General features: G+C 35.6%; 1 long non-coding RNA gene across 1 annotated transcript; it reads left to right on the forward strand.

Annotated features, from left to right (window-relative positions):
• The first annotated feature begins 1,544 nt into the window (after positions 1–1,544).
• On the forward strand, positions 1,545–19,309 carry LOC104145578 (uncharacterized). Its single transcript, XR_694372.2, has 2 exons — positions 1,545–1,674; positions 16,337–19,309. It is a non-coding gene; the product is annotated as an uncharacterized lncRNA (long non-coding RNA).
• The last annotated feature ends 6,432 nt before the right edge of the window (positions 19,310–25,741 follow it).

Consider the following 25,741-nt stretch of genomic DNA (forward strand, 5'->3'; position numbering starts at 1 on the left):
AAATAGAAATATCAAAATGCTTGATATTTCTAAATAAGGGAATAATTAAAATATTAAAAAGGATAGTTTAAATGGAATTCCTTCTAATTAACAAGTAGCTAATAAAATCAGAGGTGATTGACACTTTAATTTAAAATATTTGTATTTATTTTCTTCACATCAAGATTTTACAATGCATAAAATCCATCCTTGAGAAATCAAGATTGTACAGAATAACTCATAAAGTGATCAGAAAGATCCTTCAAAATGACCATTTTTATTACAAGTTGCATTAATATAGGTTTGTTTTTTGCTAACAAAGCCATGTCATTCTAGCAATCACTGTTTCTATCAATACAGATCTGAATTTTAAAATTCTCGCTGTTATATTTGTTGAGCTAGATTTTTTTCTTATATTAAAAAGTCTTGTTTACTATTATGTTAATATTTTACTAGAGTTTACAATTCAACATGCTTTACAGTGTACAAACTCCAGACTTGACGGCCCAAATGGCTTTTTTATACCTTCTGTTGCTTCAGTTTGCATGAACGTTGCCAGCAGCGGGTGGGCAGGTACAAGAAAAAAACTCGTAGGGTTGTGCCTTCTCCTAGCACTTTCTCCACTTGTCCCTGGGAGTTTCTATTCTGACGTGTGCTGCACCTGTCATGAGGAAGGCAGCAACTGAAAAGTATCAGGAAACCACATTATGTTAAATCTTTCCAACAGTGAGTGATTAACTCAGTCCATGATACTGAATCATTTTATAAAACTGTGATGATTTTGAAACTGTAGAAAGAAATTCCAATGGAATATACACACAAACTCCTGGCAGTCAGTAAGTGAAGACTTCTCTTTATTAACTACATAATGTTTTGATTTTTTTATATGCTTCTGATTTTTCACAACTTATCTGTACAAATATATTGAAGTCCTCGGTTTTGAGATTACAGGAGACTGAAACTGCACTGCAGTTGCACTGCAGAGCAACTGAACACTTCAAACTTCCATGGACTTTATAATCGCTGAGCTAACTATTGAGTGGGGCTTGATTTGTAACTTGGTCATAATGCTGTCATAATAAACTTTCCACTACACAGAAAGTAGTATTCTTATATACTTGAATGTTTACTATTAAGAAAATCTATGCTTTCCTACTGATTTTTACACAAACTTTTTGTTTGAAGAAGTATTTACTTACTACTCTGAAAGATCCAAAATTTGTTCCTCTAATTAAATATATTGGATATAATTACAAATATATATAAATATAGAATACAGATGGATTCAGATATCCAGTTAAGTGCAGCTTTACTTCAGTAAGTGCTCTCAAAATAGCACAAGCAAGCTGTAAATGTTCCCTTGAGCAACTCTGCATACTATGTATTATCTAAAAAGGCTTGAATTTGCATTCCTGTATGAGCCAACAGTATTGTTTCCTTAACTGCTAAAGTTACTTAACCAGTTTGACCAGGATCTAGTATCCTTCCAACCAAAGACTTAACTACTCTAATCAGAACAATCCTTTTCTACAGCAAGCAGAGTAAACGTTTACACTTTTTTCTAGGAGAAGTGCTAACAGCTCATGGAGCTGCCCTTCACAAATCTGGAAGTAGCTTTCATCTTGTTGGCTTTTGTCATTTTCTCTTTGTTTACCCTGGCTTCTATCTACACTGACCCCCAAGACAACAATGCAGGTAAATAAAATAATCTAAAATAAATATAATACTTTAAAGTTTTTACTAATATTCTAAGTATAGCTTTTGTGATTAATTTTCCTGGTAAACTTAACAGTACATGACAGGTCAGCTTTATGAATACCATACAAAGGGCAGAGAACAATCAGTTAAGATATCAATAGCAATCACAAGCATACAAACTGCATTAAGGTATCTGAATAGGAACTGTTACTGTCAGATCTCCCAACTCAGACCAAGCCATGCCACAAAGCTCAGAGCAGACTTTACCAAGTAATCTCATAATGAATGAGTGGGTTGTTCTTTGACAGGGAAGTTTTTTCCTAGCAACAGTTCATGTTTCTCTCCTTCATGTCCTGAGGAGTTATAACATGTTTAGGCTGACATAACTGAGGATGTTCTTGTAATCAAGATAAATGTTTGTTTTTATTAGGCCGAGGCCAAGTTTTTGCTCTCTTTTAAGAGAGTGAAAATGCCATTAAAATCACAGAGAGGGGTGTTCTCCCATTCAAAATGCTTCTAAATCTGAACGGGGGCGGGGGATAAATACTGAAATACTGAGAAATACCGAATAATAGGGGTATTAGGTCTACAAAAGAGATTTAACACAACCTTACACCATCAGTGGAGAATTCCCTTGTTACAGATGTAGTGCCATCATAGGCATCATCATGCCAGCAAATCCCCTGCTGGCAGGAGCCTCCTTAGGTAGCTGGAGCGGGGCTGAGATGCAATGAGCTCTGCCAATCCTCACCAACGAAGCAGTTCCTTTCTGCTTCCAAACTGCTCATGGAAGGGATCACTCTCGCTCTGGAAAGCTTTTTTAAATTGAAGAAAGGGGGGAGGGAGGAGAGAGGAAGTAACTGAAATAATCTTAAGGCACACAGCAATAACTGTTGGTTTCTATCATATCTGACGGTAATTAATCCTGTGTTAATTTAATTTTGTCTAAAAAATCTATTGTATGGATATGTTGCTCAGCAACGCAAATGGAGCATTCTCAGCATATGTGCTGTCTCATAAAATTTCAGGCTGCTTAAAAACTTGTGAAACAACAGTAATCAGCATGAAAGGGAAGTAAGTGTCACAGTGTTTGCAGCTTGCATTCCGATTAGATTTCTTTCTTACTTTTCTGCTCCTTCGGATTTTACATAATTTCTACACAGAAGGGGAAAGTGCTAGAAAACAATACACATTTCTGTGGAGAAAATGTGGTTGCCATGAGAACTGACCTCATTCAGACAGCATGGACACAGTTTTTCCTGAGAGAAGTCTATTGTATCGACATTACAAGAACAGCAGCATCTCACACTTTAACATAGATTGGGGAAAGATATGATACAAGAGGTACAGTCCCCTGGTGACAAAAAAATATTGATAGGACAATTTTGCCCAGGCTTGAACATGAAAACTATATGCTATTTATCCATTTACAACTGATACGTGTCTTACAAGATTGAAAAAGCAAGTTAATTGAATCATATTGATTAAACTTATGCCTTCTTGTGGACTGTGCAATGACACGGCTTCGTCTCCTTCCTTGCCATCAATTTTCACAGTAACTTACTACAGTGATACATTATAAGTACCTCTGACAGTATCTTCTTTATGTCAAAATTGCATGAGAACATTTCACTTGTTATGTTTTTATCATCATAGGCGTGCTTTTATTTTCCAAAGAGAGCTACATCTTCTACTAATAAGCATTGTAATAGAGCAGAATCCTTAAGTAAGAGTTCACTGGTGCCAAGTGCCTCATAGACCCTGGCACAGTCAGTATGGCTCATTTTTACATTTGAGGTTCAGACTTTTTTCAAGATGTTTTGTATTCAGGGACATTGACAGAACTGCTGTGAGAGCAAATCACACTTACCATGCCAATACAATATTCCCTGAGTATTCAGGCAATGTCCTCCTGCAATAACTGAATCTTGTAATGATGTTTATGTCTTTCTCCTACAATGCTTTTTAAACACTATGTTTAGAGGAACAATAGGTAAGCAGAGAGTCTGAATTAAAGCCAACTATCTAAGATACAGTGGCAACAGGAGAATGAAAACTATAGATCTTCTTTTTACTAACACTGATTGGTATTATATTAGAAATATATGTATTGATTTAAAGTTAATTCTCTGAAAAATTCCATAGTTGGCTGGGTCAGGAACTATTCTTCAAAGGGCTTTCATCATGCTCACCCTCTTACTCAGCATTAAGGCTCTGGGCAAACACCTTCTATTAACAGCTGAAAAGGGTCAGTTTCCTTTGATTTCCATATGACATGTTCTTGCCTGAACACAAAATTGGTTAAAGGAGGATTCTTATGTAGATAATATTTCAGTTCAGTTATTTTGATGGAAGAAAGTTTTGCTTTTGTGATAAGATTTGTTTGTTCTATTTTCTCTTGTGGCCAGAAAGCCCGCACCTTGCTATGTTTTTCCAAAAAGGTAGAATGTAGTGTATAACTTTTAGCTATTTAGATTAAAGAAAATGAGAAGTAGAAATACTATAATATTTCCTTAAGCTTACAAAGCAATTTTAAGGGAAGTTGTCCTATAACCAATCCTGCCTTGTAGTACAGTATTTATTCCAAAACAGGGCACTTTCCATCCTTCTTAGAGTTGGGAGCTGCCAGAGGTAGGCAATCAACAAGTCTTCTCTTTAGCTGCTTTTAATATCCAAAGAATAAAACATACTTTGGTGGCAAAAGGAATTGACTATTTCATACATTAATAGAAAATATTTCAACTGTGTTGTTCTTCTCTTGGACAACAGATCTCAGAGCACCGCACAGCCTCCAACAACTTGATGGGAGCTGCTTGTCTCATGTAGAGGAGTGATAATGTAATGCTTTACCTCAGCATGGAGCAGCAGCCCTTGTGCCAGCTCACAAGCCAGTGCTCAGATCTGCCATTTCAATGGAGGCAAGGGATTGGGAAACAGGAACGTGTATGGCTGAGTGTGGCAAACTGGAATTATAAAATAAAGCAGTTGGAAAATAAGGGGAGGCGTGCTTACTTTCTGTTCAAAGTCAGACATTTCCTCCCTCAGAAAAAATGAAGGGTTGTTCTACAAGATTATCTTACATTTGTGAAAACGTAGTAATCTATGCAAATGTAAATGTAACATCTTCCTTCAAAAGTCTGCTTCTAACTGAAAAAAGATAAGCTGATTTCTTGAAAAATACCATGTTCCCCTGTTTAGAAAGTAAAATGAAATTAGAGAGCATTAATTGGCTAACAACATGACAACTGACATACTGGAAGAAGGACACTGAACAAGCACAAGATGGAATGAATGTCCTTCTATTAAAGATGGACACTACTAAACAATACTGTTGTATTATTTAGTAATAAATCTGCTGTAAGGAAATTATTATAGTCAAAGCCTGTTCTATGCCTGTCTTGTTGTCAAAAAGATTTCCATTTCAAAGCATGACTTTAAGGAACATGAAACTTAATTCAGAAAAGTAAATTTAAAATAAGGCATGTATCATTATCATTATACTGTGCATAGTAGTAGCTTCTGGAAGTGCTACAGAACCCTACAGAAAACCCATTAAGTAAGATCAAGAATATACTCTTGTTATATGTTTTACAAAACCTTTTTTACTGTCATAACACACTATTCGGCATATACTCTGTTCAATTAGAGCTCTGTAGGCTAGCATCTGCCACAAACAGCACTATCAGAGGTACAGAACAAATTACAGCAAAAACCAAAAAGAATGCAAGCTGTTTGGAGATCTGTCATTTTGATGCAGTTTGCAGCCTGTGTTTCCAGCTGCCCTTCCAGAAGAGGCTAAACCCACTGTCAGAATTTACGTGGAACATAATTTTCATGTCCCAGTCCCACTGTTGTTCTTCGGTATAAGGAAAAATGGTGAGGAAGCAGTTTTCTGGTTTCTTTCGATTCTTTCTTGTTGTGTGTGCAAGTAGACCTTGATTTTAACTCTTTCAGTTATTTGACCTGTATCTCTTCAATGAATTCAGCTTTTTATTTCAAATGATGTCATTTCCAAAGCACAGCTCCTTGAGGCAAGGCAGGATGTGTTTTACATACTTTTGTTTTAAGAAATTAAAAATCTTATGGATTTATTGTAAAAAGGTAAAAGGGAGCAAGCCACATTAATAGCTTCTAATGATTTTGCTGCCAAGGAGAGACAGTCATTAGAAGAGCACAGTTTCAAGTAGAGTTCATGCAATAAATCTCCCACTGGAGGGAGTTCTCTAGTCATCATGACCTGCTAGCTGCTCTACTTACAGAAGAATTATCTTGCAAAGGCCAGAAACAATCCATGTTTCTCTGGCAGCCTTGATCTCAACAGGCTCAGTGGGATTTGAAATCACACGTTTGAAGATTAAAATGCCTGTCTCGCCATTCATATCTTAGCATGACAAGCTATACCAAATACAAGACGCATGCAAGGAGTTCTTCTATTTACCTAGGAGATTTTTGCCTCAGGGAAATTTGATTTCATATGCATGAGTTAAATTTCAGTGGAGTAAAGTTACCATTTTGTTCCACTTACACAGCATAATCCAAATGGCAAGACAGTAAAGAAGCTACTAGCAAGAAATACTTCTTGGCTTATAACATGTGTTTCTCCTTATCTATAAATATACATTATTCATTGCCAGAAAGAAAAGCAATTATACATATAGAGGCAAAAAAGAAAGGGTGGCCTATAATAAACTATTGCTAGAAAAAGCTACTTGATTTAAGATGACTGAAATTCTTCAAGATGCCTTTTTTCATACAGGCTCCCCAACGCCTTCTCCCTGCTGGTTCAAAGTCCATAACCATGCCTCTCATACAGAAATCTAGGTTACCATTCTGTCTGTATTTACTAAGTTCTGTGATTCATGTGAAAAAAAGGTATTTCAAAAAGCTCTAGTTAGTATAGGGTAAATACCATCCTTCTGTGAAAGTAAAGGGTACACACTAACTCTGTTAAAAAACATATATAAGATTTTCAATGACTTATCCCAAGCAGATGGCTCAGAATACCCTGAATTCAATTGCCTATCTATACAGCAGAGGTGTTAGCTGGGAAGCTAGTCAGACAGAAATATTAGTTACAAGGACAGATCTGAACTTCAGCATCTCTCCGGACTTAGCACTTCATTTATGATCTACTTGGGTAAATGAAGCACTGAGTCTTCATAAGCAAGCAGATGGAAAAGTATCAGTCCTTTGCCTTTAATAGCCACTCAACCAGGAGGTAAGGGTCAATTTAAAGCCATTCTCAAACACTAGAGGATTCAAATCCAAAATTACCCTCTCCAGCAGAGTTTGTAATGCCAGACTGTAGGACAGGCTCCCATGCCTGCTGCCCAGACTTAGCCACTGTGCAGAAGGAATGCAGGCTTCCCTCCACAAAAGACAGAACAAGCAAGAGGCAGCCTGGCTCTCTAATCCAACGAGAAAAGAACCTTAGGACTAGGGAATTTTAAATCTGGTCTCTAATTTGGAGACTGCTTATGTGTTTAGAATAAAATGTATCTGGTCATCAGCTAAAGTGTATAAATTGCACAAAAACTTTTAAGTAAATTGGATGTCCTTGCTGAGGGAAGCGAGTTACCATCTAACATTCTCTTCTGAGATGGGAAATAATTGGGAATAAAGCCCTTGCCACAAACCCAGGCATCACTAACTCATATGTATCAGAAGCGTCAGCTAATAGCATAAGTTTCTGGAGCTTTTCTCTCCAAGAGGGCTGACTCTTCTTTCTGAAACATTTGACAAATGCAGCTTTGAAGCAGGGAGAGGCTGCTCTTGAAAGAATACCTAAGAGTCAGACAAACACCTCTCACAGTTCTTCATTAAGAGCACTTTCTGGGAAGCAGCATGAGCCATTGGCCTACGCTTCCTAGGAAAGGTACTAGAGACAGTGGAATGCTATATCTCCTCAGTGTATACTAAACAAATAGTATATCCAGATAGAGATGTCTTACAGGGCAGATCTTAAACTCAGAGTGGAGATTATCAGATCTTGATCTCAGGAACCTGTTTTAAAACCAGTGGGCTTCAATAAGATATGTCCAAAGCTAGGATGGTCACATCATTAACTACTAATACAACTGACTGACTAAACCATAGATTGTGCAGGAGGACACAGAGATTCTGCCTAGTCCGCATGCAAGGGCCGAGAAATGAGATGAGATGAGATGCACCTGAATTTGCTCTATCCTTTACACCATACGCAATATCAGAGGGTACAGAAGTACTGCACTACACAGTTTCACTACATATGACTGGCTAACTGAACCTTGATTTGCTCACACGAAGGACAGATGCCTGCAGTGGGATCTGTATTGACAAAGAGCAAAAAAGAGCATGAGAGTGGAACTGCACACTCTTAAGACATTTTTAGTCCTCGATATTTAAGAATACTGGCCCTAAAAGTACAGGCTGATTGATCTGATCACTTTGAAGATTTCTCTATAAATCTCTATATATAAAGATTTGAGCAGTGATGTACTGGCCATTGATAAGTGCAAATAGTAAGTACATTTAAAAACTTGCTATTTCCTGAACAGTTTAGGATACTTTCAACATTTGTAATTTGTTGTGTACTAGAAAGCTTAATATTTTTCTAAAGAGAATTTCTTTTGATTAGAACTACTGGTAAATCTTGTAAAGTCATGGAATCACATGGAATATTGCAAGCATGCAAGTCTGCAGACAAAATCCCCTTCTATTTCTCTTCCTTATTAAAAAAAGGCCCATGCAAGCTCAGTGATCACTCATTTACAAAGAACAGATTATTTCTAGAAAAATGACATCAGCCAACACTTCAAAAAGTCAACCAAAGGGAACAACTAATGTCGTATATCAGCTACTACTTTACGGCATGAAGAGGCTAAGGGCCAGGTCCTGAGCACTGCAAGAAAATGAACGAGTAACATTAACAGCATTGTTTTCCACCAGTAAGTAAATCTGATTACACTGAAGAACAGGAAAGATTTGATCACGTAATATGAGTCCTCTTAACTAATTATTAAGGAATCAGGAATTCCTAACTATTTCTTAATTAGAAAACTTTAAATTACATGATTAAATTTTCCACAGATGTGTCCAAGGAAAAAACATATAGATTGAGGAAAAATTGTCCAAGGAAAAATATAGATTGATCAATCCTTATATGTGTGTTACTTACAAAACTTGCAAAGTATGATTTCAGGAATGAAGACTTGGTTATGTACCTGTTCTTAGTAGAGAAAATCAAAGCATGTTACAATAGTGGTAGAACTGCAGAAGGAAATCTGGAGAATTAATATTGAACCTTCCTTAAGTCACAAAGGAACCTTCTTCACTGTTTTGGTAACACTTACAGTAACCTAGATTCATTGAGGATGTAATATCTGTTTGTTTCCTTGAGGAGGGTTAATATCAGAATTGATATGCTTAATGCGTTCTGCTCTTTAGGTTAAAAAAATAAATATTTTCAAACTCTAAAGCAGCAGCATGGTCAGTTTTAGGGAGCTTTTTTCACTATGCACCACAGGATGGCATAAGTAATTATGTCAAAGATCAAGAGACCACAGAATTATTTAATGATATTTCTTCACCTGCTTCTTGGCTGTTCTCAGGTCTTATTAAAGGTTGCGTAACTGCTTAGTATAATGCAATTATTATTTTTTAGGTATTGCTATTATCTTCATCACCCTTCTTTATTATCAACTATGTTTCTACTGGCTTTACAGTTTGATTTTGCCTTGTGTGCAAGGTCTTTAAAAATACTTTCAATATCTCCAAGAAAGTACTAGGCCCTAATACGAGGCTTAGACTATACTCGAATTATAAAACATTCAGAGGCATCCCACCTATTTAAGTAGTAAGACGGTGAAGTTTGGGTTACTTTGATTTAAAAAAGAATTTGAAATTTATGTTCCTAGTTTTAAAATCAGTCATAAATGTAAGCTCCTCACTACTCTGTTTATTGACGTAACAATAAAATAAAGGTATTTTTCATTAACTGCTTTAAACACTGCAGTAATACGCAACGTATAATACAAACTACATTACATTATGAACACAGGATATAGAAGTATTACTTGGGTTTTAAAATGGGTACTTTAAAAAATAGTTTTAACATTGAATAAAACTACCTGAGTAAATAAGACTATGTCAGTATTTGGCCTATGTCTCATTTACTACTAGGAATACTTAAAGACAAAATTTATTGACATAAGTGGAAAGGACTCATTTGGACTTCAGAACCAGAATGATTTAGAAGCATTTTTAAGACTGACCACAGTCAAAGTATACCTCGTTTGGTGCTAATATGCTTAGATAAGTGGTCCTACCATCCTTAGAAATATGAGGACGGAGGCGCATTCCAGGTCTTGTGTCTTGCTTCATAATGTAAAGTTTCCCATTTGCTTCCTCACTTTGCTTCTGATGCAGTTAAGAAAAAATGCCCAATTTCTATTCTATAATATCCTAAGCCGAGAGTCAGCTTTTGTTGATCTGAACGCTCCTTTCACAAACCAGTAATAAAAATATGTGATTCATGTTCAGAAGGACAACTTTAAATCCTAAAGCCAAAATAGAAAATGTACGTTTAAGACTGACATTATACCTAATGGAAGATTAATTTTAAAGCAAGAAGAGAGCATTCTCAAAAATGTAAATATCCTAGATGCTCCATTGTTTGAAGATACCTAAAGGTGTGAGCCTATATTATAGTTATACAAATAAATAAAGCATTTTAAAAATAGTTGAGAAATGGTCCTGCTTTCTTATTTAATATTCTGCTCCATACCATATATGTAGGTCCACATATACATATATATACATGTATCTCAACACTTTTTATGGCTGTTTACTTAGAGGAATATAGCTTGCAGCAGAATTTTCAGATGATCTACTAAAACCAGACTATCACTGCATAATGGACACATATGGCATTTTTACACTCTGTTAAGAAAACCAGTGCATGGGACCACCCATGGTGCAGCCTAAAAGTAGTACATGATTAGAACAGCCGTACATGATTGTGCCTGTGCTGGAATGAACTACAGGAAATGCTAAAACATGACCATCTGACATGCCATTAGAGGTGAAAATTTGCAGGAAGTCACTGAATAATTAAATGTATTCCATTTGAAATAATTACAGTGATTCCTTTGGCTGAATGTAATTTATATGCAATATCAGCTGGTAAGAGCGTTAAAGTCTTTACAGGTATAGAGGCCAGAAGAAAGAGGAAGAGATGGATGAAGGTAGTAAGAAAGAAGGTTAGAAAAATTTTAGGATGCAGGCTCAGAGGTAAGCATCTCAATTACTGTGAACAGAGCTGGGCATTCTCGGCCTAGACATCTGACACCTTCCTAAACTTCAGAAGAGGATGCTCTGGGGAAGATGCACCGTATACTTGTCTGGTTCTTAAACTCTAAATATTTGCTAATGATCATTGTCAGAGAGGATACCAGGCAAGAGGAACCTTTGGAGCAGAGCCACTATGTCCTATAAACCTATATGCTGAGCAGGGGCTTGTCTATATCTGGTCAAATGCACAGAGCATCAGGTCCTAAATCCCACCATGAAGGTCTGAGAGTCCAATTAGGACTGCATAGGAGGCACTGTCCTACTTAATGCAAGGCTCAGAATGCTTTTGCAGCGGTACAAAGCTGCCGGAGTTAGGTAAATGGACTGAGCAGGATTTACCCTTCTTTTTAAAACAAAGCAGCAAGTAGCCTTGGTGTCCTTTTTCCTTCCTCTCTGTTTAAATAAAACCACAAGGTTAATGCATTTATTCAGAAAGCAGGAGACTTCAGTTCCTCAGCTCCTCCAGTCACTAAGCTGTGAAAATGTGCCCTGCTCCTCCTGTTGAAGCAATCCACTGCACTATGCCGGGGCAAGATTCCCAGAGACAGAAGGCCAAAAGGCTCTTTAGCTCGCTTCCCATCCCTGCCAGTAGACTGTGAGCTCTCTTTAATCAAAATATTATTCAGTTTAAAACATACTAACAGGCTTTAAAATAGGGACTGAAGCAGACTCCCTTCCTCTGGGTAAGTGCAAAAACTATAGCAGAAGTCTGTAGAAATGTAAATTATTTTCTATATGTTTTCAACAGGATAGACCATTCTTTCAGGTTATATTATAATCTGGTGGTTAGCACTTTCTTTGGTGTATCTGGGCTCCCTTGAAGAAGGCACTGAAATGAGGTTTTCCACTTCCTGCACGAATGTTCTTAACTGCTAAGTGATTATATTGCAATGGAAGGAGCTGTGCTCCTTTTTCACAAAAAAACTCCTCCAAAGAGCTTGAGGGTAGGGTAGAAAGTGTTGCAAGAGAGACACTACCAAAAAGAGAAGATTTCTAAGGCAGCAATCAAGAGAATCAGAATGGATGCTTGGCTAATTATACCATTTGGCTGGCAGTGGGAGAACCCCATAGCAACCCTCCAGTTGCTCCCTGCCTCAAGTTCACTTACCGTAAGCACCAGGAAAAGGCATCCACTTATAATCATATCATCTGCCACTGCTCTGTCAAGTACAGCTTGAATTCAGGATTTTAACTTTAAAAAGGCACAATAAATGGACCATGGAATGTGTTGTGTTGATCAAAATGAAATGACTGTATTCAAAGAAAGTCATATCAAAATCAAATACAAAATTCAAGGGGTTTGGTTGTTAGTAGCAACTTAGTGCTCTTATCTTGCTATTTTTCCAAGAAAACTTCTGAAGAAATCAGATAGGCCTATTATAAGTCCACCCCCTGCCCTCACAAAAACAATACTAGCGTGCTCTCATGTCACTCCTTTGCCTCCTGACACACAGTTTTTAAAGTTTACTAACTCCTTTTTGTGGCAAAACTCAGGGAAAATGAGCAGCCTTTGAAAAGCATGACATGGGAGGATAGAAAAGAAAGAGAACAACAGTCTTGTGCTTTCAAACTAATGATGTGGGAGTTAGAGCTGAACATTAAGACTTTCCCAGGAATCCCTAAAGAACTGTAAAATATTATTTTAGGACTAAACTTAATCCATATCGGAGTCATAGGATTGCTTTTGAATTGTAGGGTAATACTTGTGGACTGGAAAAATTTCTTATCAAACTCAGAGGTACACTACAGTTTTGCTCTCTCTGGGAGGTAAATGCTGCTGATAAATATATAGCAGAGTAAGTGCCAGAGAGGTTAAGGAGTCCTTCCCAGACTAAAAAACGAACAGTCTGGGTTGGTAGAAGGCAATAAATAAAATTACTCCACCAGCTCCTGTTCTTTTAATTCTACTCTCACCCTTTTATTTTAGTAGTATGATTAATATCTTGCATTCCATCTGTGTGAGTGGTGTTTAGAAAGAGCCTTCTGAGGACTATGTTTTGCAAATAGGATATAGGCTTTATAGTAATCTATGTGTAGCGAATTCTTATCTGAAAGAGAATATAGCACGAGAAGGACTCTATAATCTCTTCTGGCTTTGTGCCTAAAAAATTATTGAAGTATTGCAAGGCTACCTGTATGAGCTTTCACTCAGACTCCATTACAGCTAGAAACATTTGAAATGTATCTGAATTAATTCATGCTCTTGCTTGGCTTTGATATTCCTTTCTCTTCATGTGGACTCTTGTTCTATCTCTGCCTCCATAGAACTTATGTAACTCTCATCAGGCCAGTACTTAACAATATCTATTAAGTTTAGTTCATTATATCTAATATTCTCACCTTAGGGAGGAAAATTGTCAGGGGCAGTGCAGCATTATTTGTTGTTAGTTTTTTTCAATATATAAATATATAATCAATATAATATTAATATATAATCATAAATTGATATTCCATCATATAATATCAATAATATTGATATATATGCTACAACATATGTGTTAAACAATGGAAGAATGGTAAGCGAGGTCTGTGCTGATCCTCATGCCGCTCTTGTCTGAGAAAGTGGCCCCTTCTACACACTTAGGCTAGAATGCTCTTGTCATATATTACAGAATAGAGTAAATCCTTTAACTGAGGAATTAGTGGCTAATAATAGGAATCATAAAGGAAAAGTACTAATTTATCCCTTCATATGCTATTTGATGTTATTCAGTTAAGCTGATGGAAAAAAAGACTGCTATTCTTCATTCACAATATACCTAAGACTTGGCTTTATTAAACAGTAAAATTCTGTAAAGATAGTAACATGTCACTACCAACACCAAGAATCTGAACTATGTAGGCAAAGTGGCTTTGGTAGATATTGTGGACGTTAGAGGAAAGACAGAGAAGAAAGCCAGAAACAGCAGTAGAACCATAAATAAATGACCTCAGGTAAGCTTTTGAGTGACTTGGCTAGTCATGCAAAATAATAAAATTAGATTTCTTTTAGTTTCTTTACTATATAAACTTGAATTCCATATGTATTTTGTTTGTGGCTGATGGAGTGAGAAGCAAGGATGGAGACAGATATCCGTGAAAATACTGTAAAAACCGTACTTAAACTACTGTATGAAAGAGGAGATAAGGTTTTGGTAGCATTGATTTAAAAAAAAAGACATTCTCATTACTAAACTAGGCTGATAAATGAAGTTAACATAAAAAATTATTTAGAAAACATTTCTTTGGAAAACGTCAGGTCTTTGAAATCAGTGTATTTCCTCATCATAACTGGATTTCATAGCATTTCCATCCAAAGCAACAGAGAGTTTAACAACCTCTTTGAGCTGAGAGCTTCTGTATTCCCTGTTCCATGGCAAAGGATGCCTATGACTTCCAGAAACCTTCTCAAGAAGTCTTTCGAATCTGAGGGAAGAGCCTCGCCTTGTTCTGGGAAAAAAATAATGGAAATATTTTGTTTTCAAAAATAACTGGGAATAACTTTTAGACCATGGGAAATACAGACAGTTTTAGTTTTCTTTCTGATTTAGAGTGGGTGCTCTTTGGAATGAAAGACTTCCCTATTGAACAGAAATCCTGAATATCAAAAAGCTAACAGTTTCATACAGATGTAAAGCATGACTGAGTACTAGTCAAGCATTTATCAGTTAGTAAAATGGCCTTTTTAACAAGCTAACAGAGGTGGGAAGTAGGATACTCAGTTTATCTGTAACATTTAAAATATGGGAAACTTTCCTATTTAAAATATGGGAAACATTTTAAAAGAAACACAAATGCTGATAGGATCTTGAGAAATCAATATCAAACACATCTGACAGGAATATCCCATGATAGTGGTATTTTGAAGGAAAATAAATTCAAAATTATTAAAACAAAAATGGAATATAGAAAATCTTTTCAATGGGAAAAAAACATAACACACAACCTTAACTGGGAACAAGTCGGTAATTTAATGTTATGGATACCATTTTGACTATTTGAACAAAATAAATACACATCTAGATATTTAACGCATGTAACACATCTATGGCAGATACCTCTCTGCTAATAATGACAAAGTAGATTTATAAGAATTCTTTTCAAAACTTCATGGTCTACAGGTACAGATAACTGGGTAGGCTTAAAACCAGTAACATAAGAAGTATCATAAGAGTCCCACATGTTTACAGCTTTGTTATTGACTCCTTATTTTGCTTATCGATTGTTTTATTGTGGCACAACACATCTGGCATATAAAATGAAAAATTCTGGACAACACTTATGACGACATTAAGAGCCAAGAAAAGGCAGCCTTATGGTATATTAGACTTCGATTTTATAAACTCAGTAAATAAGACTAAACCTATACTTCATCTTACTTCAGCAAATGTGTTCAGATTTTTCTTAGTTTAATTTATACTTCTTACTTCTCTTGCTGACTTCATAAAATTTCCTACTAGCCGTCATGCTAATGAAATTAATGTTTTAACAACAAAGCATTACTTATTTACTTATTTTAGAGAAGAAGAAATTTCTCTGTATTGCTTGGAGGAAGAGGAGCTACTGTCAATAGGAAGTATGTTCAGTCATTTAATGGGAGACATCTGAAATAGTGATTCAATTCATTCTTCAGTGGATTTTTGCCATGCAAAGGAATAAACCTCTACTCATTGCTCCTAGAATAATGTCTTGTAACAGTACTTAAATCACACCAAAAATCAATCATATGTAATTAATGAAAGAGTATTCCTTTTGTCACTGTGACATGGGGTTTTAGTTGGAATCAGACTTTCCAAATAAATTCCAAGCTCTCAAAATTGTTAGAATATTTGAATTCTAGTAGGGGAAAAAAAAGGTAGTTTTATGTCCATGTATTGCTAAATTATTCCTAAAAAGAGAGGTGCTACTTGACATTGGTTTGAAAGCATTATTTCATTTTATTAGGACACCAAATAATCATGACATAACTTTTAGTCACAAACAACTTGAAATAAAGTGAGAAACATCCTTAGTTATTGCATATCTTTTGCATTGTGTTTAGAGCTAATGCTCTGCCTTGACACAGTTAATTCTAATAAAGAAACAAGAACTTGGGAAACTCACAGATGGCTGACATACTATAAGTTATGTGGTTGTCTTACGTGGGTGCTATTTAAAACACTGCTTCTTCACTCCCTCATATGAAGCCTGAACTTGGAAGGTAGTTAGTGCTCGATCAGGCTTTTACACTTTCTATTTTTAATTTATATCAGAATTTTCGGAGCTCCAAAGATAAGTCTTGTCCAGTGGGAAAACTTTTATGTTGTAAAAATTAATGCTTTTCATTAATGATGGTCCCATTTCTCTCCAGAGGAATCCTTCACACAGGAAGTGTACAAGAAAAGGAGCAAGTCCAGCAAGAAAAAAACGCATGCAAGTGTGACTGAAGTGATTTAGAATAAGAAATACTACTCAGACTGACTGTTAGACAAACTTCTGAAAAGGTAGCTTTGGGAGCTGGTCACCTGAAGCCAGTGAGATAAAGGATATGAGAAAGGAAGGACCCGGTCATCCATCAGATGGAATTCAGACGTGATAGTTGGAGTTAATGAACCACGACACACAAAGCAGCTTCAGCACCTTTTTACAACCCCACTTCATGGCCTTCATAAAACTATCAGGGCTTTTTTCACATAGCATCTCTGCTCTAAATTCTAAAAGGAGAAACTTTAAATTCTGAGGTTACATTTGGTTTCTTCCCTGCTTTTCAATCATGTATAAAGTGTATTTAATAGCTATGTATTTACTTTTCTATCTATTAAGTCAACAGAACATAGAAAGATAAATTTTCTACAGAGAGACTATAGAGCATTACTATAGTAATTTTTTGATTTACGTGAACACTAATAAACTGCTGAAGCTGACTGGAAATTAACAGGCAAACACTTTTTAAAAACTCTCCAGTATATTGACAGCTATGTTCAAGCATTGTTTTAGCTCTCAGATAAGTAGAGAATTTATATAACACTTTGAAAACAAAAAGCTGATTTGCTCTTTTAAAAGGTGCCTAACTCAACCTTGATATTTAAGTCCTCCACTTCTTCATAGATCAGGTACAGCCAATGGAACAATGCCTCTTTCTCCCCAAGATGTGCTGAACTTCTCACCTTCAGGCTGGAGCTGATTTTTCTTGACTCATGGACAAAACATTTCTGCAGTTTTTTGATCCTACCCATCTCCTCTAGGTCTGAAGCACTAGTAGTATACCAGCAATAATCCTGCTTCTTCTGTCCATAAGTAGAAAGAAGCAAGAGGAAAGACAAAGTAGTACATAGACTAATTCTTAGAAGACTCAGAGACGCTGTCTCACTACCAGCTGCGTCATGATTCCCTCTTCTCACCAACTTAAAAAGTGATCGGCTATATCCTGTTTCTGGGCAAGGCAGAGGCATCTCAACAACTGGTACCCCTCTAATTCTGAACCGAAGGAAAAGCTTCATTCAGAAGTATGTGTCCAGCTTGGTGTTGCACATGACTCCTGTATGTGCAGGACATCATCAGGAGTCAGAAGCCATTGGCCCTCAAGGGAAGTGGCTCAGATTTTTGTTCTCACTAAGGAATGTGTTTACTCACACATTCTACTTTTCTCTCCTACTTTCTGTATTGTTTATTCTTTACTAATACTGAACCTTGTTCATGTTGTAATATTAGAAATTGCTATCACTGGCATTGAATTCCTTTCTTACGGTAAAATCACTTTTCAATTAAAAAAGGATATTGCTGTCTTCTATATTTTGAGTATGGGCAAACCTATGTTGACAAATTAAATGCAACCCAAGTCTTTGCTTAAGGAGCTTCAACTTTTTTTAAAGATTCAGTACTTTCATTTCTCTAAAGAGATGATCAGAAGAAAGGGAAGGAAAAAGTATAATAATAAAATGCCTTATATGAAGTTAATTTGTCTGACTGTGCTGTAGGTGAATGCTAAAGGTATATTATAACATATTTCCCTATCTTAATTAACAGATTAAATAATAAACATTTCATTTTATTCTAGCATGCTTCCTCAACGCAAAAACTCTCAGACTATTTAAAACATCTTGGTGATAAAAATGTCTGAAAACTGTCTCTCCCTGTACACACAGTATTGCTAAGGCAACTCGAGTTTTATCTTTTCTTTTGCTATGTTAACTTGCCAAGAGCTCACTCAATGTTAGCCGTATTGAAAACACAGTTAAACAAGTGAAATAAAATAAAATAGGGAATTAATTTAAAAATTATGAAAATATAGAGTGTTAGCTGGAGATGTCTTCTGCTTTGCTTAAACATCAAATTTTTTTTAAGTATGTATTCAGAGAAGTCTTATAACATATAACATAGTGAATAAACTTTCCACAGATCAGGTAAGTGACATTTTAAAGATCCATTATTTCAATAATTTCCTTCAATCCAGTGGTACTTCAGTAAAGAAAGAACATATAATATAACATGAGAAATAATTGCTTTATCTTCAGGTGTCATATCAAAATATGTAGTGGGAGTTCTCCATGTAAACAAAGTTTTCTAGGGGAAAACATTACTGCATATTTGTGGTTTTATGAGTTGTTTACAAGTTGTTCTGTAATGAATAAAACTGATGAAGCAAAGTTTTCCAGCTGTAGAGAAGCCAGGTAAAGACCCTGGCATTACACAAATTTTTCTGTAATGTAAATCCAATCCTATTGAAATCAGGAAGCTTTCTATAGTTGAATTCAGTTAGAGGACAACTTAGACTTAATAGCCCATTCCTACTCATGGCACAAGTTATGGAAGAGGAACTGTCACTTTGGGAGGGACTTGTTTAATCTTCTAATGGTCACATCCCCAGGGCTGAAGTTAAGTCATTTTTTATTAAAAATTCACAGAAGAGTGACTCCAAAGGGGAAGTAGTCCCTTCCAGTACAAACACTGTACAGGTGAAGTAATTATTTTCTTATTTAGTAGCTACTGTGCCTTAGTTCTACCCATAAAGTGTACTACTTCTGCACTAACTGGATAGGTGTACCATAAGTCGAGAAAGTTAGTTTTAAAAAATGATGGAAAGAAACTCACAAAAAATGTGGATCTTTATGAACTTTAATGAAGTGATAAAAAATAACACTGACAATAAATGTGTATGAACAATTATTTTACAAAAAAAACACATAAAGAATTAATCATACCTGATTACCGTTATAGCAGTACAGAATTTGCATATAGTAGGCTAATGGTTGAAATCCATTTGAGATTATTATTTATTCTTACACCTGAATATGTGTTTTACTATAACAGATAGAAGTTAATAAATCCTCCAAAAATTCTTGCAGCTAGAGGCTTCATCTTTTTTCTTTACCAGAAATAGTTTCATATTATCATTCAACATATTCAAGGTTTGTTTCCTCATACTGAGTCATTCAGTGATCTCTCTCTGACTTTCAATAGCAGTATATAAATTTATGCTAGCTGGTGCCATCAGCCATCAGCTTCTAAACAAACTCAATATCTTTAATTTATTCTTCTTCTAAATATTGTATCACACACACATATGCATATTTCAAGTTGTTTTGCTTTAGGAGAGCAGCTGTTATCCATCATATTCAGAGAAGCTATAACATAAAGAATAACTACTTCACAGCACTGGTATTATTTCTACTTTCTTTTCAAATACTCATGCAGATGTTTAGCTTCATGAATTAATTTGCACAGCAGTGAAATATCCAACTTAGTTCAAAGTTGTTGATATATAAAGCACTAATATTCACAGTTGAAGATCTGTATTTTCCAAAAGTGTGAGGAGTAAGTAAAGGAAAAGAGGATAGAAGAGCTACATAGCGACAGACTTCTGTGATTCCTAGGACAGCGTAAGCAAAGAAGGCACATCAGAGCATTTCCATGCAAACAAGCTCCTGCAATCCCAGCTACATAATGAGAAAAAGCACAATAGCTGTTCCACACTAACTTTCTATGTGTGCATTCTTATTCTACTAGAAAAGGAGTGTTTTATGTCTTAAGCTTAACTTTCATGGAAGACTAAAAATGATGCTCTTGGTTCAGGATATGATTTAAAGGTAATACCTTTGGCAGACTATTTTCAAGCATCAGCCACTTCTTAGTCAGCCAACTCTTTCCGTTCCAAAACCAACCATTAGCTACTGACTTTCATTTCATTTGAAAACAGTTTAGAAGCCTAGCCTGCAAGCACTAATGTAGCCATGTCATATTAATTGGTATGTGACCAAGTTTTACATTCATCTCTGTATTTTCTGAACAATTAGCAAACAAGGAACACAAACAAGAATATCCTGTTTAGAAAACCTTCACTTTGATGGACTGACAAAAGCTACCTCACTACAACCACTGCACCCAAATGACACTTTCTATGACTAGCAGAACAGAGCAGCACACAGTATTCATATAGGGGATTCCTTTGATCCCAAGAGTATCATTTACCTGTGTTACGGGTCATTTAATTATTTGTCTCCTCAGTCAATATCCTTTGATGTAACAAATTCAGGATGTCAGTGCTCTGGTATATGGAGAAGTGATTAATTCCATCAATAGCATCTTCAAAGATGGTGTTGCAATACAGCACAAGAAGAAAGAAAAAGCCTCAATTAAAGAAAGAAGTGTTAGACATAAAAAGTAATGTCATTCTGATTCAGTTAGGAAGCAGATTCTGTATGTTAGTGAGTCTTTCAGGGGGAGGGGGTTAGCTACACAACGCAACTCTCTTCTTTGTTTTATATCTTACATGCAAATCTTGTATTCAGTAAAACTGGCCCACATAAATTCATGGGGCTATATATTTACATCTTATAAAGAAAGGTGATATTAAAGCCCCAAAATCAGGGTTCACCTGTTCTTAAAATGAAAGAATTCAGGGTGTATTCTCATTCCTTTCCTAATGAAGGAATAATCCTCATAAATTACAGTGATATCAAAGCCATGTAAAATGTAGTCCGCACACAGACCCTAGCGCTCTGTGCTACTATCTCTGACTTTACAAATTGTACAATTTTTGAATCATAAAAGTAGACCAATCATAAAATAATTATTCTGTATAAACACACCACCTATGAAGCAAGAGTTGAAATATGAAACCAGTATGGTTTAAACAGGAAGACATAAGTTTTTGAATGGGAATAATTAATTAATAGAAGAAATTCCCAAGAAATACCAGATATTCCTCATTCTTGGAATACTGAAATGAAGAGTGAAAGTCTATCAAAAACATACGTTGTGGTTTCTTCAAAGTGTAAATATTTCAAGATTCACCTTCTTTTTACAGTCCTATTGTACGAGATCCTTAATGTATGTGCAGTCTTTCATAAGGGCAAAATGGCTTACTAACCAACTTTGCAAAACTCACTTCAATATCTGATTTTGTTTGTTTTTCAAATCATCCCTAAATAGACTATTTCTGAGACGCCTCAAGTAACATTAGCATTTGATAGAAACATGAATTTCAGTCCGCACCATGATCTTTCCAGCTCTGCTGCCACAAAAATAATCCATATTTCAACAAATCCATTCCTTGGGTCCTGTTTGTCTTCCCATTCCAGGACTGCCCACATACTAAGCACACAAGCATGCCTGAGGAAAAATTTGCTTATCCATTTCTATAATGTACCTAGACTCTTTGTTATTATCCAGCTTTCTCTGAGGCTTACTCTTGATGTCCTCTGGACTATAAGGGAATGTGGCCACCTTTATTCTTAATTACGGAGAACCCTACCGACAGCAAAAGAACCCCACAGTTCTAACTCAGAAGACTTAGGTTACATTTACATAAGCAAGTAGTACAGCTAACGGGCGTAGACTTGTAGGGTACGTCAGTTTGTACTGAGAAGCCAACATCCACACTATATGCATTTCAGGAGGGTTTATTCAGACTAGTTCTAATAGCTTCTGTGGACTGAATGCCCATTAGCAGTTGGAACATACCTGTTGTACCCACCTCAATTCATAATTAATTCAAAAAGAATCAGTTTTGCAATTTTTGATATTGCTGCATGACAGTATACAGGAATGATTGGAATATTCACTTTAAAAGTGCATTCCTGATACAATACCTATGTTCATCAAATAGCTGGACAGCGTATGATTCTAGGAATGTATATAGCGACAGCGTAGCTACAAAAAAGTTTGAAGTTTAAGATGTTTAAGTGCTTTCTTAGGTTTAAAGCAAAGTACTCAGCTCCTTCTGTAACAGAACCCTAAAATTTGACACTTCACTCTGTTTTGCAAGCATATTTAAAGTCTGTTTGAATATTCCTTTTGGGCTACTACTGTGGATTCAGACTTTAAGATTATTCTCTGAGGCGTATTTCCTAACTTTTTAATTTATCCATTATGTTCTGCATAGGAGTTCTTTCATAAGAAGTTATTTATCAGAAGCAAATGTGTGATCTCTTCAGCTGGGTACATACCATCCAAAGGCTCTCAACTTGAAATAGGAAAAATAATGTGAAATCTGAATATTTTTGCTGGGTGGTAAGGAATGTTTTGTTTTATGAGATGTACCATTTAACTATACATTACTTTGAAAACTGTGTATGGAGTGTCAGCTGTTTACATTTGGATACAAGCCTGAAGTAATAACTGAAAATATAATTGATGAAAATATAGAGGTCCAACTGTTGGCTCTATGCCTCAGTATATTTTTCCCTCAAGTAAAAGATTATTTGGAGTGAAATATTATGACTTGAGACAACTATCATGCTCCAGAACAGCAACAGAAATGTACTGTTCTGTTAGTGAAAAAGTGTTGGAGGATTTGTTCATACAAAGGACTACGCTGCAGTAGATTTTGATCTTTTCTGTTTTCTTCAGATATCCTGGGGAAACAGGAAAATAATGAACGTGCAGCATACAGTTCACATGTGGCCTCTGTCAGCCCTTCATATCAGCACCTGTCAAAGCTCGATCTGCAAGCTGATTTAACACGTAGTTACTTAGAAGGGTGCTTTTATATGAAACTTCCCTATCTACCTGCTCTGGTCTTGATAGACGGAAGAGGTCATGCCCTTGGGAGGAGTTATTTGCAGACCTTCCCTCCCTTTTTTTCATTTTGTTTTTATTTTAAAGGGAATCTGAGCAATGTTATTTATAGTAAGTAGTAAGTATAGTAAGTATTTAAAGTAAGGAAGATTAGGAGAACTGAATTACAATAATACAGACATAAATTATATGATGTCGTTGCTCCATGCCTACAGAGATAAAAGTACATGCTAAAGACACTTAGCATTTTAGCGTCTGATTTAAAGTTATGGCAAGGAATGTGAAGCTAAGAAAAATGTATTTACCAAAGTTTTAAGGGGCTATAATACGGTTAATGTTTTTGGGTGCCTAATAATACTTTTTTTAAAAATATATTATTATTATTTTACTTTACTCTTATCAATTTGATCTTAATAAACTAAGTGTTAGCTGAAACAGGATGGACTACTTCCCTCCTGCCCTTACCCTTCAAAGCTTAGCCACCGCATCTATAACACATAGAAAGTTCGTATGCAAACTTTATTAAGCTTTGATAATGGCTGGGAATAGTTTGACACACAATGAAGCAATTTTGCAATAGAATTTAAGAGAAACCAGCATGTTGAATTTTCTAGTACCATCTTGTTACCTAATTTTATACAACGGTGTAGATAGATAGTCAAAATTACATTTTATACAACGGTGTAGATAGATAGTCAAAATTACATTTGACTGTCTTCATTGTCTACATTTCACATTTACGCTACTGAATCATTTTAATACATTCCTGAAACCTGCACAGAAGATTATTATGTGAATAGTAAATACCTAGGGTTTGTGAGTACATGTTAAAAGCAGCATAAAAGGTCTTATCACAAGTTTTGAGCTATCTATTTTTCAGAAACTATTTAACACCCTATTAATCAACAAGAATGGAACTAGCAGAGCCCTTACCTTACATCAAGCGCACAATAGCAAAAAGCCTTCTAAAGCTGAGATTGCAATAGAATTGCAGGCTTCGTTTTTAAACAATACTGGTTTAGTCAATATCAACCAACAGTTTAATTTAGCTTTTAGAAGACAGCCCAAAATATATAATAAAAATGTAGTTCCACAGGTATGAGATGGTAATTTGGTTAGGTGCCCGTTTTGCAGTAGCTGGAAAGAGCAGGAAACAGGAGACAAGCTACTATGAAACAGGGCAAGCTGACTACTTTTGCTCACTTTTCTGCCTTATTATCGAGGACAGGACTAGGAGTAAATTAGAAAAGGATATTTTCAGATCCAACATTCTTTGCTTGATATTGTTAAGATTACTGCTGAAGAAAGACGTCAAACGAATGCACATTTTAATGTGTCACTAATCAACACAACCACCTTCTCAACTAAAGTTGATTAATTTTTAAAGTCTGAGCTAATAAATACTGTGATTGGAACATCTGTTTCATTCAGTATACAATCACTGCACCTTCCTGGGGAAGGACCCTGTGAGCTTATTGTCCTTATAAGTCTTCTGCAAACTTTTTATATTATTAGGCATTACTTTTAGTCATTAGTTTTACAATTGTATAAATCTAGATAATAAAGATATTATTATTTTAGAGAAAAAAAATGTGACCTCATTCTGCATAAAGGAAGCAATCACCAAGGATGCATTTTATTTAATATTTAGTAAAATTTTCACAATCCTTGGAGCTGATATGAAAGACTTCAGTTTCTTTTGCTGCAGTATACATCAAATACAATGTATTTACTTTAAGCTACCAAAACATCCATTCAGAGAATTTTCTCATCCTCTAATTACTAGTCCATTTTTGCAAATGTATTTTATTAGGTAGACTCCTTCAGTAAATAGTACGGATTTTCTTGCCATCCCTTTAATTATTCTAAGCAATACACAATTTTGGGTTTGTTGTTTTTTTTTGCATAAACATGCTATTTTAAACAAAGCTTTCTCTCTAGCAAATACTCCCATCTTTTAACCATGCTAGAGCATCTAATATCTCTTACAATTACCCAGTATTGCTTGTTTCAGAATACAGCTATTAATACTATAATGCACTGAACCAATTGTGCAGGCAAGTGTGCAGAAAATCCTTTTGAACCTGAAGTCTTCAATCAGATAATTTTGTAATCATAGTTTTCATTGCTAACCATCTCAAACCTGGTCATAGCATCTACAAGGATCTATGAATCCCTAACCTCCTGCAGCAGTAAATTCCATAGGATGCCTAAGTCAGGTGGTCAGGAAACAGTCAGGAAAATATTGTGCTATTTTAAATGCATCTTTAGTTTCCTCTTTTATCCCTTCCTCAGAGAAACTTTCATATCCTTTTGCTTCCTCAGGGACCTATAGGTTTATGTCAACTATGTAGTTTGAATGATAATACAAATCACTGCGATAACTGTCTCTCCCTTTTAAAATCCAAATAGATAGTGAAAGATAATGTGAAATAAAGTATTTCTGTATAAGAAAAAAGTCTCAAGTTAAAATCATGTTGCTGCAGTTGTTATGTCCTTAAATACCATATTTACTAAGATGTTTCCATTTGTTATATATTGCTTCCGTTTTGTTTATGGACTTCAACAAAATTTGATAACTTTTAAGTAGCTAAATGCATCCTGCTTGTTTTTGAGTTTGAGCACTTTCTGGTGCACAGGTTTAAAAGTAAAAGCTGAAAGAATGGCCTAACTTCAAAACAAAACAAAAGTTAGTTCTTCCTGGACCGTCTTTAAACTCCTTTTTTTCTTGACAGTTACAAACATTGCACATGACTGA

Source organism: Struthio camelus, chromosome 4, assembly GCF_040807025.1.
Source record: "Struthio camelus isolate bStrCam1 chromosome 4, bStrCam1.hap1, whole genome shotgun sequence".
NCBI lineage: Eukaryota > Metazoa > Chordata > Aves > Struthioniformes > Struthionidae > Struthio > Struthio camelus.